Genomic DNA, 12,853 nt, shown 5'->3' on the forward strand with positions numbered 1-12,853 from the left:
TTTGAGGAACTAGGCATAGGTTGTCACCATCCTTAAAGGAATGGAGGGCCTGGAAAAGATTTGTTCTATGAGCCAGCTGCAAAGATTGTGTTTCAAGGCCTTAATTATATTCAACAAGGACAAGCAAAGATGTTTAAGGAATCAATCCCTTGGCATTTAATATTTTATATCCAGTTCTAACACAGCATTTTTCTTTCTTAAAGGTGTCTCACAAAGACATTGCATAAGCATATTCTTTTAACCTATCAAAAGTAGATTTCCAAAATATACAGTGCTCTGATGCCACCCATTTATAAAGTTCTTTTTTAGAATGTTTTAATGAAGAAATAAATCCACATATTCTACCGTGTTTTCCCAAAAATAAGACAGGGTCTTATTTTCTTTTGACCCCTGAAATAAGCACTTGGCTTTATTTTGGGGGGAGGTCTTATTATTTTTGAGGTGAAGGAGGCGGCAAGCATGGTCACCTCATGGCTGCTGGTGTGTTGCAATATTTTCGGACCGGGGTTATTTTTGGGGGAGGGCTTATTTTAGCACATGCACTCAAAAGCCTGACTGGGCTTAATATCCAGAGAGGTCTTATTTTCGGGGAAACAGGGTAATAGGTCTGGTAAATGTTAAATATGTATTACTCCCATATACTAAAAATGTGGTTGCTTTTTTAGATTCTTCTATTGTAAATAAGTATGATTGCATTACCACATTTAAATGTTGCATTTTTACTGATCCTATTAATATTATTTTGTAATTCTTCAATATTAACTAAGCAGGGAATCTCAGGTTTCTCAGCTGTTAAATAATAACATCAAATGTCATAATTCTGTCAATATTAAATATGATTTTGCTTTTTTATATCGACAGTTCCAATAATTTCTTTTATCATATTCAAGTAACTGCAATTCAACTATATTATTTTTAAAATACATACTACATTTAAGTGAACTGTATTGAAAAAGCATGTAATTAAAAGAGTTGTTGACCTCTTTTTCTACAACTGTTCCACTTGGGAAATATTATTTTGAAAGCCAGCTTATAAAGCCTATCAATCAGTCATAGGTATCATTAATAATTTCACTCAAACGTGTTAGCAAAAATGCAGGACCACTGATTGCAAGCCTGTATATTTTACTTATCTATTGCATGTTTGTATGTTTGTGTGGCCTGCTGTTTGAAAAATGCCATTTTTCAAAGGTGTGTTGGGTATTTTCCCCATCTTGATCTATTTATAAGAAAATAGGATGCAAATACTGCTAAATAAACTGTCTCACTTAAGTACAACTTCGTTAATGCCGATTGTTTTATCTGCCTTGTTTTCCCTTCTTTTTCATCCCCTAACCTGATCACCAATAGACGAATCTGTACAACACTTCTTTCAAATTATATTCAGCTTGCCTGATGAAATTGACTGAGATCCATGGAAGCTTAAGACATGTGTAACATGATTAACATGATAAAATATTCCTGCTGTTTCAGTCCATACAGGGAATGCCTCATTTGTGGCTTTTATTAAAAACTTATAAGGACGATGTACCAAATGAAGATGAACATTTTCATTGCAAATGAGTAAACGAGACAGAGTATACATTATAAAAATCACAGCATTAGCAGGAGCCAATACATGGATTTTTTGTATGCATGAAGGCGATAGCTTTTTTTCTCTCCTGTGCCATGAGCATCTATTTAATCTCTTATTATTTACCTACATGAAGGGCTACTGGCAAGGGCTGGTCTGCACCTCACAAGAATTGGAAAGAATATATTTTGAAAAGACTGGCTCACCTTATCAAAAGGGCTTTCAACTAAAATTGAGGGGGGAGGTCAATCATCACAAACATTAGAATCTAATTCTAAGCAAAAACCACTAGATAATCAATCACATAAGGAGGTAGGGAATAAAGAGAAAGAAGAAAGAAAAAAAGAGAAACATAATGAAGTAGAGGGTGATGGAAAGGGTAGAAATCCCAGTTACAAATTAGGAGATATAAGAAACATAACCAAGACCCATAAAGGATTCAGATGCCTATACACTAATGATCAACATTTGGGAAACAAACAGGGTGAACTTGAAGTATTAGTACATGAAGGCAGATATGACATAGTTGCCATTACTGAAACTTGGTGGAATGAAACTCATGACTGGAATGTACTGATGGAAGGTTATAAACTATTCAAAAGAAACAGACCTAACAAAAGAGGAGGTGGAGTTGCATTATATATAAAAGATCACCACAGCTCTATACAAATACACAAAACCAAGGATGAAAACCTCCTAGAATCCATATGGGTCAATATAAAATGTGGTAAATGACATTGCTATACTACAGGCCGCACAACTAACCAGAAGAAATAGCAATAGCAGTAGACTTATATACCGCTTCATAGGGCTTTCAGCCCTCTCTAAGCGGTTTACAGAGAGTCAGCATATTGCCCCCAACAATCCGGGTCCTCATTTTACCCACCTCGGAAGGATGGAAGGCTGAGTCAACCCTGAGCCGGTGAGATTTGAACCGCTGAACTGCTGATCTAGCAGTAGCCTGCAGTGCTGCATTTAACCACTGCGCCATCTCAGCTCTGAGATGAACTCTTTGCTAATCAATTAACATTAAATGTATGTAGGAAGCATACCACAATAGTAATGGGAGACTTTAACTACCCTGATATCAATTGGAAGACAAACTCTGCAGCAAGTGGGAGATTGAACAGATTCCTAACCAATTTAGCTGACAACTTTGTCAAGTTAAAGGTGGGATCCACAAGAAAAGCTATAGTGGACTTAATTCCTATTAATAGAAAAGAAGTGATAGAGGGAGTTGAAGTTACTGGAAGCTTGGGCGACACTGACCACATCATATTGGAATTCAATATAATGCAAACACAATCAATAGAATATAATCCTGCATGTGTCTTAAACTTCAAAGGAGCTAATTTTAACAAACTCAGAATCTAAAAAATAATTCATGGGAAAAAAATCCTAAAGGGGAAAATAACTCAGGAAGTGTGGGAAACTCTGAAAAATATGATCAGAAAAGCCCAGTCCAACACAACACCACTGAAAAAGAAAAACAAGAAATCCAAGAAGAAACCAGCATGGCTGCACAAAGATCTCTCTGATAAACTGAAAATGATAAATACAAAAAAAAATGGAAAGAGGGGCACATAACTAAGGCAAAATATCAGCAGATAGCCTCAGTCTGCAAACATGAAGTCATGAAAGCAAAGGGCTCAGAATGAACAAAGACTTGCAACAAAAGTCAAATATAATTTTTTAAAAAGTTTCTTTCAACATATAAATAACAAGGAAAAAAGTCAAGGAAACAGTCAGTCCACTAAAGAGTGAAGATGGCAAGGAAGTAACAGGCATTAGAGAGGAGTTGCTTAATTCATTATTTGTATCAGTTTTCACACAAAAAGAAACTATAGACCAACCTACCAAAAACATAACTGTAAAAGACGGACTAGAAATTAAAATAAAAATAAGCAAGAAAATGGTAAGAGAACACATGTCTGACCTTGATGAATATAAATCGCTGGAACCTGACTGATTTCATCCCAGAGTTCTGAAGGAGCTGGCAGATGTTATCTCATTGATTGTACCATATCTTTTTAAAAAATCCTGGAGCCCCGGGAACTACCAGAGGATTGGGAAAGGGCTAATGTGGTTCCCATCTCCAAAAAAGGGAAAAATAACAGACCCCAGAAACTACAGACCAATCAGACTAACATTAATACTGGGAACATACTAGAAAAAATAATCAAAAAACAGATCTGTGAACATCTAGAAACAAAGAAAATTATAACTAATAGCCAGAATGTGTTTGCTAAAAACAGATCATGCCGAACCAATCTTATTTCATTCTTTGACAAAGTGACTAAATTAGTAGGCCAGCGAAATTCTGTGGACATAGTATACTTAGACTTCAGCAAGGCATTCGACAAAATAGACCACAGCCTACATACTGGTAAGTTAGAAAAATGTGGGATAGACAGCATCACCACCAGATGGATTTGTAACTGGCTGACAAACCATACTCAATGAGTAGTCCTTAAAGGTACTACATCTATACAGAGGAAAGTAAGCAGTGAGGTACCACAAGGTTCTGTCTTAGGCCCAGAACTCTTCAATATCTTCATAGATGAGGGAATAGAAGGGGAATTCACCAATTTTGCAGATGACACTAAGCTGGCAGGAATAGCCAACACCCCAGAAGACAAACTCAGAATCCAAAAAAGATCTTGACAGACTTGAACAATGGGCCTAACAACATGAAATTTAATGTGGAGAAAAGCAAGGTTTTACACCTAGGCAGGAAAAACCAAAGGCTTTGGTACAGATTAGGCAAAACCTGGCTCAAAAGCAGTTAACTGTGAGAGGGAACTTGGAGTCCTAGTGGATGACCTCTTAAACATGAGCCAGCAGCATGTGGCAATAGCCAAAATAGCTAATACAATCCTTGGTTATATACACAGAGGCATAGAATCAAAATCACGTGTATTAGTAGCACTTTATAAAGCCTTTGCAAGGCCAGACCTGGAGTACTGCATCCAGTTTTGGTCACCACATTACAAAAAAAGATGCTGAGACTTTGGAAAAAATGCAAAGAAGAGCAACTAAGATGATTAAAGGCCTGGAGACTAAAACATATGGAGAACAGTTGCAGGAATTGGGTATGAGAAAAGAAGGACTAAGGAGAGAAGGAATTAAGGAGAAACTTCCTAACAGTGAGGACAATTAACCAGTGGAACAGCTTGCATTCAGAAGTTGTAGGGGCTTCTGGAGGTTTTTATGAAAAGACGGGACAGCCACCTACCTGAAATGGTATAGGGTCTTCTGCTTGATCGTGAATCTCCACTTGCACAAGTGGTGGGCAAGCGCACCCGTGCATGAAGCTCAACTCATGAGAGTACACGGAGTTACAACTCATGAGTGCACACGAAGTTCCACTTTGTGTCTGCGCGCAAAGCTCCGTTCACGCAAATGGAGCTTTGCGCTTGAGAATTCTCTGCTCACACGAGTGGAGCATGAAACAGCACAAGTGCCCTCCACTCAAGTGCCCTCCACTTACAAGAGTGGAGCTTCACATGCAAGCATAAGTGCCCACCGCTTGAACGAGTGGAGCTTCCTATGCTAGTGTGAGCACTCTCTGCTTACACACGAAGCTCCACTTGGCGAATGGAAGGCACACTCACCCTTCATTTGCACCAATGGAGCTGTGCATGCACGTGTGCACCTGCCACTCACATGCACACCCTGCACGGGGCCAGGCTGCCAAGGCAGAAAGGTTGAGGACCATTGTTGTAAATGGTATTTTGACAGCAAAACTGAATACTAGCATTCAGCTACCTTTATTTGCTCACTTAGCCTCTTATCTTCCTTCTTTAATATGATGCATTTTTTTTTCTAGTTTTAATCTTGAGTATGCACAATTTTACCATGAAAACCCCACTTTCTCCATCAATCAGTAGTCTTGATTAAGATTGCCAACATCTAACAGAAAACCTGGCAGGCAATGCTGATGGACATAATTCTACCAACAGAAGGAAATTCTGCTGAATCTTACTTTTATTTTGCACATTAAAAATCTCATTGTGTGGCAGTGACATTGAAAAAGAATGAAAAATGTGTAAGGGTCTCTTTAATATGATTAGTGCCGTTATCATTTATCACATACACAGACTTGCTTGGCCGTTTTAAATAGCTGTAATCCTTAGAATGGATTGCATTTGCACTTTTCCCAAAAAAATTTGTGGGCGAGGATGCTCACATTTTGAGCTGGCACTTCAAAGCCATTCCTCAGGCCAGCTTAGCACACTACGAAAGCCAGTGATGGGTTTCAAAAAATTTTCAAACCTACTCTGTGGGTGTGGCCTCCTTTGTGGGAGTGGCTTGCCGGCCATGTGACCTGGTGGGAGTGGATTGTCGGCCATGTTTTCTCTCTCTCTCTCTCTCTCTCTCTCTCTCTCATTCTCCTTCCTTTTGTCTCTCTCTCCCTTTTTCCTTTTTTCTTTCATCTCTCTCTCTCTCACTTTTTCTTTCTTTCTTTCTTTCTTTCTTCCTTTCTTTTTCTTTCTCTTTCTCTGTGTGAGTCTGTCTGTGTGTGTGTGTGTGTGTGTGTGTGTGTGTCAGTGGTGGGTTTCAAAAAATTTTGGAACCTCTTCTGTAGTGTGGCCTGCTTTCTGGTGGAACCTCTTCTAACCGGTTTGGTAGATTTGACGAAGCGGTTCTACCGAACTGGTGCGAACTGGTAGGAACCCACCTCTGACGAAAGCCCTGCAGAACTAAGACTTCCCATAACTACAATACAAACTCACATTTATAGAATACAGAATAACAGAGTTTGAAGGGACTCTTGTTATTAACACAAACACACACCCCTCATTCGAGCAGAAGAGCCTCAAAACTTAGAGACCTCAGATAACCAAATATCAGCAAGATCTTTAATATCTGGAATTATAAGACATGGTCATCCAACAATTATAGTCTAAATGTACTAAAACTAGTCATTTTGCATGGCATAAGTCCATGATGGTGAACCTATGGCACATGTCCCACAGGTGGTACACGGAGCCATATTTGCCAGCATGGCAACCAGGGGTGGGTTTCGACCGGTTCGCACCGGTCCCTGCGATCCGGTTGGTCGCCGCACCCGGAAGTAAGTAACTTCCGGGAACGGCGAAGCCCCCCCCCCGCGCCCGCACGCGCCCGCACACCCGCGCCCGCTCCTTACCCGGTTTTTACGAATTCTGCGCTTTCCACGCATGCGCAGAACGCATACAGCGCCTGCACGATCCTCCAGGAGCAGCTGGAGCATCGCGCAGACGCTAGTACGCATGCGCGCGCCGCGTGCGTGCGCGAGGACGCCGCGTGCGTGCGCGAGGATGCCGCGTGCGTGCGTGAGGATGCCGCGTGCGTGCGGGAGGACGCCGCGTGCGTGCGCGAGGACGCCGCCGGCCTCGTTCCAACCGATCCGGTTGGAACGGGGCGAGAAACCCACCCCTGATGGCAACCCTTAGCTCCGGCACATGCATGCTGGTTTTTGACCTTCCGGAGGACCAGGGGAGGCCGTTTTCGCTTTCCCCAGGCTTCAGGAAAGCCTCCGGAGCCTGGGGAGGGTGAAAAACGGGCTCAACGGGCCAACTGGAAGTTTAAAAATGAACCATTTCTGCTTTCCGGAGGGCCTCTGGTGAGCTGGGGGAGTCTGTTTTCGCTCTCCCCATGCTTCAGGAAAGTCTCTGGAGCCTGGGGAGGGTGTAAACTCTCCCCCCTGCATGGGGAGTGGTGGTCACGTACGTATGCACAGGGGGAATTACATGTGCATGCACAGGTGGGTGAGGCCATTCCATTATGGGATGGCCACACACACACGTGCACACAATTTTGGCACGCCTTTAGAAAAAGGTTAGCCATCACTGGCATAAGTTATAAATCCAAAGAACAAAACCTGATTCTCCAGATTGGTGTGAACCCCCTAAAAATATTAGGGAGTTGATACTAGCACTCCTCAAATATTTGCCACAGTAGTAATTATTAGATGTCCAAACATTAATAAATACCGTGTTTTCCCAAACATAAGACTGGATCTTATATTAAGTTTTGTTTCAAAAGATGCATTGGGGTTTATTTTCTCGTTAGGTCTTTTTTTTAGGGGAATACGGTACTAAATGCATCCATCAATCTTACAATCTGAACTTGGTCTTATTTGGGGGGAGGGTAGGGCTTAAGCATCCTGAAAAATCATGCTAGAACTTATTTTCCTGTTAGGTCTTATTTTTGGGAAAACAGGGTATATGGGAAGTAGGTTTAATAATTGTATTTAAATTTTAGGCATGTGTATAAAGTAATATATTATGTGTTATGTGAAATAAATAAAATTTGAATTTTTGTTCCAGTATCCTTTACTGTTGAATTTCAGCCCCAATAGGGCAATTTTCATAGAACTAGAGTTTAAATCCCATGTATCTGTAACAATTATGCCATGGCTCACAAAAGAACTTTGTTTGGTTACTAGAAAACATTTGCTTTTTTCCTGCAAAGGAGAAAGAAGTATTTCCCAATATAAATTTTCTTTCTGAAACTAAAATAACCCAGAAAGACCCACAATTTAAAGAATACAAATGTAATTTTTGAAGTAAAACTTTCACATTCAAAGCGCAACTTACACCACTGACTTTCCCCGGAAGAACTCAAGCATATTCAGATTCAGTTCCATATTCAAGGAATTTTCACTGGAATTGGCCAAACCATTTTGCTTGTGTTTGAGAAACACCTTATTGTTTTCCATGTCCCCACATAGAAGGGGCCTGTCTTGTTCTAATCTTTTTCTTCCCTTCAACTCTATTTGATCTGTATTTGCAGCAGAATTATTCAAATTCTCCATCTGCGTGTATTTCAGGGGTGGGCTGCTGCCCATTTGGACCGGTTCAAGCAAATCGATAGTTGTGTTCTGCAGGTGGAGTAGGCCCGCCCCCACTCACCCACCCAGGAGCAATCCCATCCTATATCACTGCGTTTTGACACTGCATGCATGTGTGAAAGGCATACGTGAGCGAATTGCCATGTGTTTTGACGCCGCATGCATATGCATAAGGCACATGAGCAAAGCGGAAGGCACATGTGCTCACATTTCCGGTGCTGGGTGAACCAGTTGTTACAGTGTGTGACACAGAGGTGGTATTCAGCAGGTTCTGACCAGTTCTGGAGAACTGGTAGCAGAAATTTTGAGTAGCTCGGAGAACCGCTAAATACCACCTCTGACTGGCTCCTCCCGCATCTCTTCTCTGCCTCCCGAATCCCAGCTGATCGGGAGGAAATGGGGATTTTGCAGTATCCTTCCCCTGGAGTAGGGAGGGAATGGAGATTTTATAGTATACTTCCCCTGCCATGCCCACCAATCCACACCCACCAAGCCATGCACAGAAGAACCAGTAGTAAAAAATTTTGAATCCCCCCCCTGATGTTACGCCTTCCTCTGATGTATTTCCACTTGGAGTGGTGGTTTGGGCATGGGTGATGACACTTGCAACCCAGGAGTAAGACTTTACTTAAGCCTAGCATTCCCTCTTTGCCACTTGGGGCTCTTTCTTTCCTTCTGACACCCCTTGAAGCTCACTTTCATTACTTTCATAACAGACCCACCACTTTACACTACTCCCCCTTCATTCCTCGGGTCCTGCTGCACCCTACCACCTCCCGTAATACATATTCTTCTCATAATTACAAGCAAACTTAATTGTGCAAAGGAGACCAAACAACGCTATCTGTAGCTACACTATAGCTAAAATATATGAATTACAGATGAGAAGCCATCTTGTTGTATTACAATGATTTAAAAAAATGGTAGTTACATAATAAGAGTATATTGGTGAACAGTACTGTGCATCTTTTTACCTCCTTGCTTTCCTTGTCTCTTATTAATTTGTGTATGACCTTTAGTATTATATGTAATTTGGGTTTGTTATTATCGGCCTCCTCTACACCTAAACATAGGTTTCCTAGAAACCTATTAAGAATGTAAATTTGAAAAGTGGGGGTGATTAGAGAGTACAAAAGCTCCATATGAAACAGAGATACACAACCAATTTTTTTGTATCTAGCCTCCTTACAGCGGAGAATTAATCTCTTGGTAACCGTTAGCTTTTTAGCTTCCTTGGAAAGGAAACATCTCATTCTAGATTTTAGGTCAATAGTTTTTATAAGATTGCGTAGGTTAAAAAGCCAGAAATGAATTGTCTTCTCTGTCTTAATTATGTTGCGTTGTTGAAAGGAAAAAAAATGTATCTGAAAACTGCATCAGGTGCATTTCCTCTCCCTTCTAATTTATACTGTCTGGTTTTCTTCCTCGTGTCTTTTTCTATCACACTCACATCACTCAGGGTGGCTTTATTCTTTTCAAAATGTTGATAAAAGCCAATTCCACAGGGCAATTCATGGCGTTTTACTGCTTCACCCAGTGATTGTTGTGGCAATAGGAAATCCACCTTCATTGCAAAAGAGAGCTCAAAAGTGATGGCGGTGCAATACTAGAAGATTTGGAATTGGATAAGGACATGGGGTAACCAAACTTTTTTTGTTCATTTACTTTGAATTCTTACTTAAAAATTGGGGGAAATGTTTTTTTTAATCAACTGGAGAAATATCTTTACCAACTTTTGTCAGGTCAAGTTATTCAGAAACAGAAAAGTGGAAGGTTGGTAGAGAAAGAAGCATGTTAAATATTCAATGTAAAAGGATAATAATACCTTTCCACCAAAGGTGGTTCCTATTTTCCTGCATGCATTTTTACATGCTTTCGAACTGATAGGTTGACAGAAGCTGGGACAAGTAACGGGAGCTCACTCTGTTATGCAGCACTAGGGATTCGAACCGCCGAACTGCCAACCTTTCTGATCGACAAGCTCAGCCACTGAGCCACCACGTCCCTCTATTTACTTTGAATTCTTACTTAAAAATTGAGAGAAATGTTTTGTTTTTTTTACCAACTGGAGAATTAGTTTTACCAACTTACTGTTTGTCAGGTAAAGTTATTCAGAAACAGAATTCCATGCTTTCATTAAAATGGCAGGTTGGTAGGAAAAAAAAGCATGTTAAGCATTCAATGTGAAAGGATTACCTATTAATTATTTTTAGGGGAAATTTGCAGCCACAGACTCCATTTACAAGAAATCAAGTTTCGGAAAAGCAAATCACCGATGCATTTTGATCCTGCCCACTTCACAGAATGGCAACCTTTCCAGCCTGTCCCTGTGTGAGTTTAATTATTTTTAACTCAGATTTCCTGGAAATCAAAGGGCAGCTAATACGCGTTTATGAGAAGTAGCTGGCTTAAATTGGAGAAAGTCTTGGCGAAAACTAAGCTCTGGCGAAGTAGAGGATGGCAAAGCTTACCCATAAAACAGCTCAGGTATGATTAGAGGTAGACAACTTTGAAGGAAGGTGAAGACAGAAGCATCTGCAGGATCAAAAGCAACACTGCACCACTGTTCTCTCTCTTACCTCACCTGAGCATGACTTGTGGGCAGGGCATAGTTACTTTATTAGGCCTTTGTGATGTCATTCTGTAATATTGCCCTGGGGTGTGGGGGGTGGAGGTGAAGGGAAAAAAGTTGAAAACGTTCAGAAAGTCCTTTAGGCCTCCTGTTTCTGTTTTACTGAATATAACAGGAAAAACTACCACCCCACAATTGTCAGACATAACCAGGATGTAGGGACATGGTGGCTCAGTTGCTAAGATGTTGAGCTAGTCGATCAGAAAGGTCGCCAACTCAAATCCCTAGCACTGCATAGCAGAGTGAGTTCCCGTTACGTGTCCCAGCTTCTGCCAAACTAACAGTTCGAAAGCACGTAAAAAATGCAAGTAGAAAAATAGGGACCACCTTTGGTGGGAAGGCAACAGCGTTCCGTGCACTTTCAGTGTTTGGTCATGCTGGCCACATGACCACGGAGATGTCTTCGGACAGCGCTGGCTCTTCAGCTTTGAAACGGGGATGAGCACCGCCCCCTAGAGTCGGACATGACTAGCAGCATGTGCGGGGGAACCTTTAAAGGTAAAGGTTCCCCTTGCACTTATGTGCTAGTCGTCCCAAATCTAGTGGGCAGTGCTCATCTCCATTTCAAAGCCAAAGAGCCAGCGCTGTCCGGAGATGTCTCTGTGATCATGTGGTTGGCATGACTAAATGCTGAAAGCACCCGGAGCGCTGTTACCTTCCCACCAAAGGTGGTTCCTATTTTTTCTACTTGCATTTTTACATGCTTTCAAACTACCTTTAACCAGGATATGCCTAGTGAAAGCAGGAGCGGGGAAACATATTGTTTATAATAAGGAAAGAATTAAATGTGATTTTTTTTTGAGACTGCAAAAGAAAAAAGAATATTGATAGAAGAGAATATTTGTAGCTCAAGACTGAATTTTGGAGTCCTTAGTGCTCTCATACTTGGTTGTCCTTTTGCAGATGTTTCATTAGCAAACTAGGTAATGTCATCTGTGCTTGAACCAAGTTCAGACAACACCAAGGACTCTGGAGAAAAATATGTTTTTATGAACGGTGCTGACAAAAAAAAGAGATGCAATTAATGTGAGTATATGTGATTTAATTGCAATTTGCTTGTGGGAATGTTAATAGTGTTTACTCTATTAAAAGGGAAAACTGTGATTTTAATTTGTGCAAGAGGTATGTCCCTGTTATGTGATACAATAAACCAAAACCAACAAACTGTATTATAGCTTAGCATGACAGAAAACACAACCCAGCGTAGGCTATTCAACAAACAATGATTAAAAACAGTGCAGGAAACAGACTGTATTTTTCCTCAGTAAGTTTAGAGAGAGAGAAATTGCATATCCTGTTCTTTTTACCTACATTTATGAAAGTTAGGTTTCATGGAAAGTTAATCACATCCAAAACTTATGCAAACTTGTTTCTGCTGCCCCCAGATGCCCCCAGACCAACCACAAATGAAAAGTATAAAATAGAACACATTAAAGGCCATTATGCTTCTTTATCATCTATCTATCTATCTATCATCTATCTATCTATCTATCTATCTATCTATCTATCTATCTATCTATCTATCATCTATCTCTATCTAGCTATCTATTTATCATCTATCTATCTATCTATCTACTATCTATCTATCTATCTATCTATCATCTATCTATCTATCATTTATCTATCATCTATCTATCTATCTATCTATCTATCTATCTATCTATCTATCTCTGCATATGGCAGACTATTGACCAACATGTGGGACTGCCATGGAATAAGCCTTGCTACAAAGCTCAAAGTCTACCAAGCAGTAGTGCTAACTCCCCTGATGTATGCCAGTGAGACTTGGACTGTAAACAGGAGGCACGCT

The 12,853-nt window shown here is 40.6% G+C and overlaps 1 protein-coding gene across 1 annotated transcript in view; it reads right to left on the reverse strand.

Annotated features, from left to right (window-relative positions):
- Positions 1-12,853, reverse strand: part of PAX2 (paired box 2) — a 150,794-nt gene that overhangs the window by 111,226 nt on the left and 26,715 nt on the right.

This window comes from Thamnophis elegans, chromosome 15 (genome assembly GCF_009769535.1).
Source record: "Thamnophis elegans isolate rThaEle1 chromosome 15, rThaEle1.pri, whole genome shotgun sequence".
Lineage (NCBI taxonomy): Eukaryota > Metazoa > Chordata > Lepidosauria > Squamata > Colubridae > Thamnophis > Thamnophis elegans.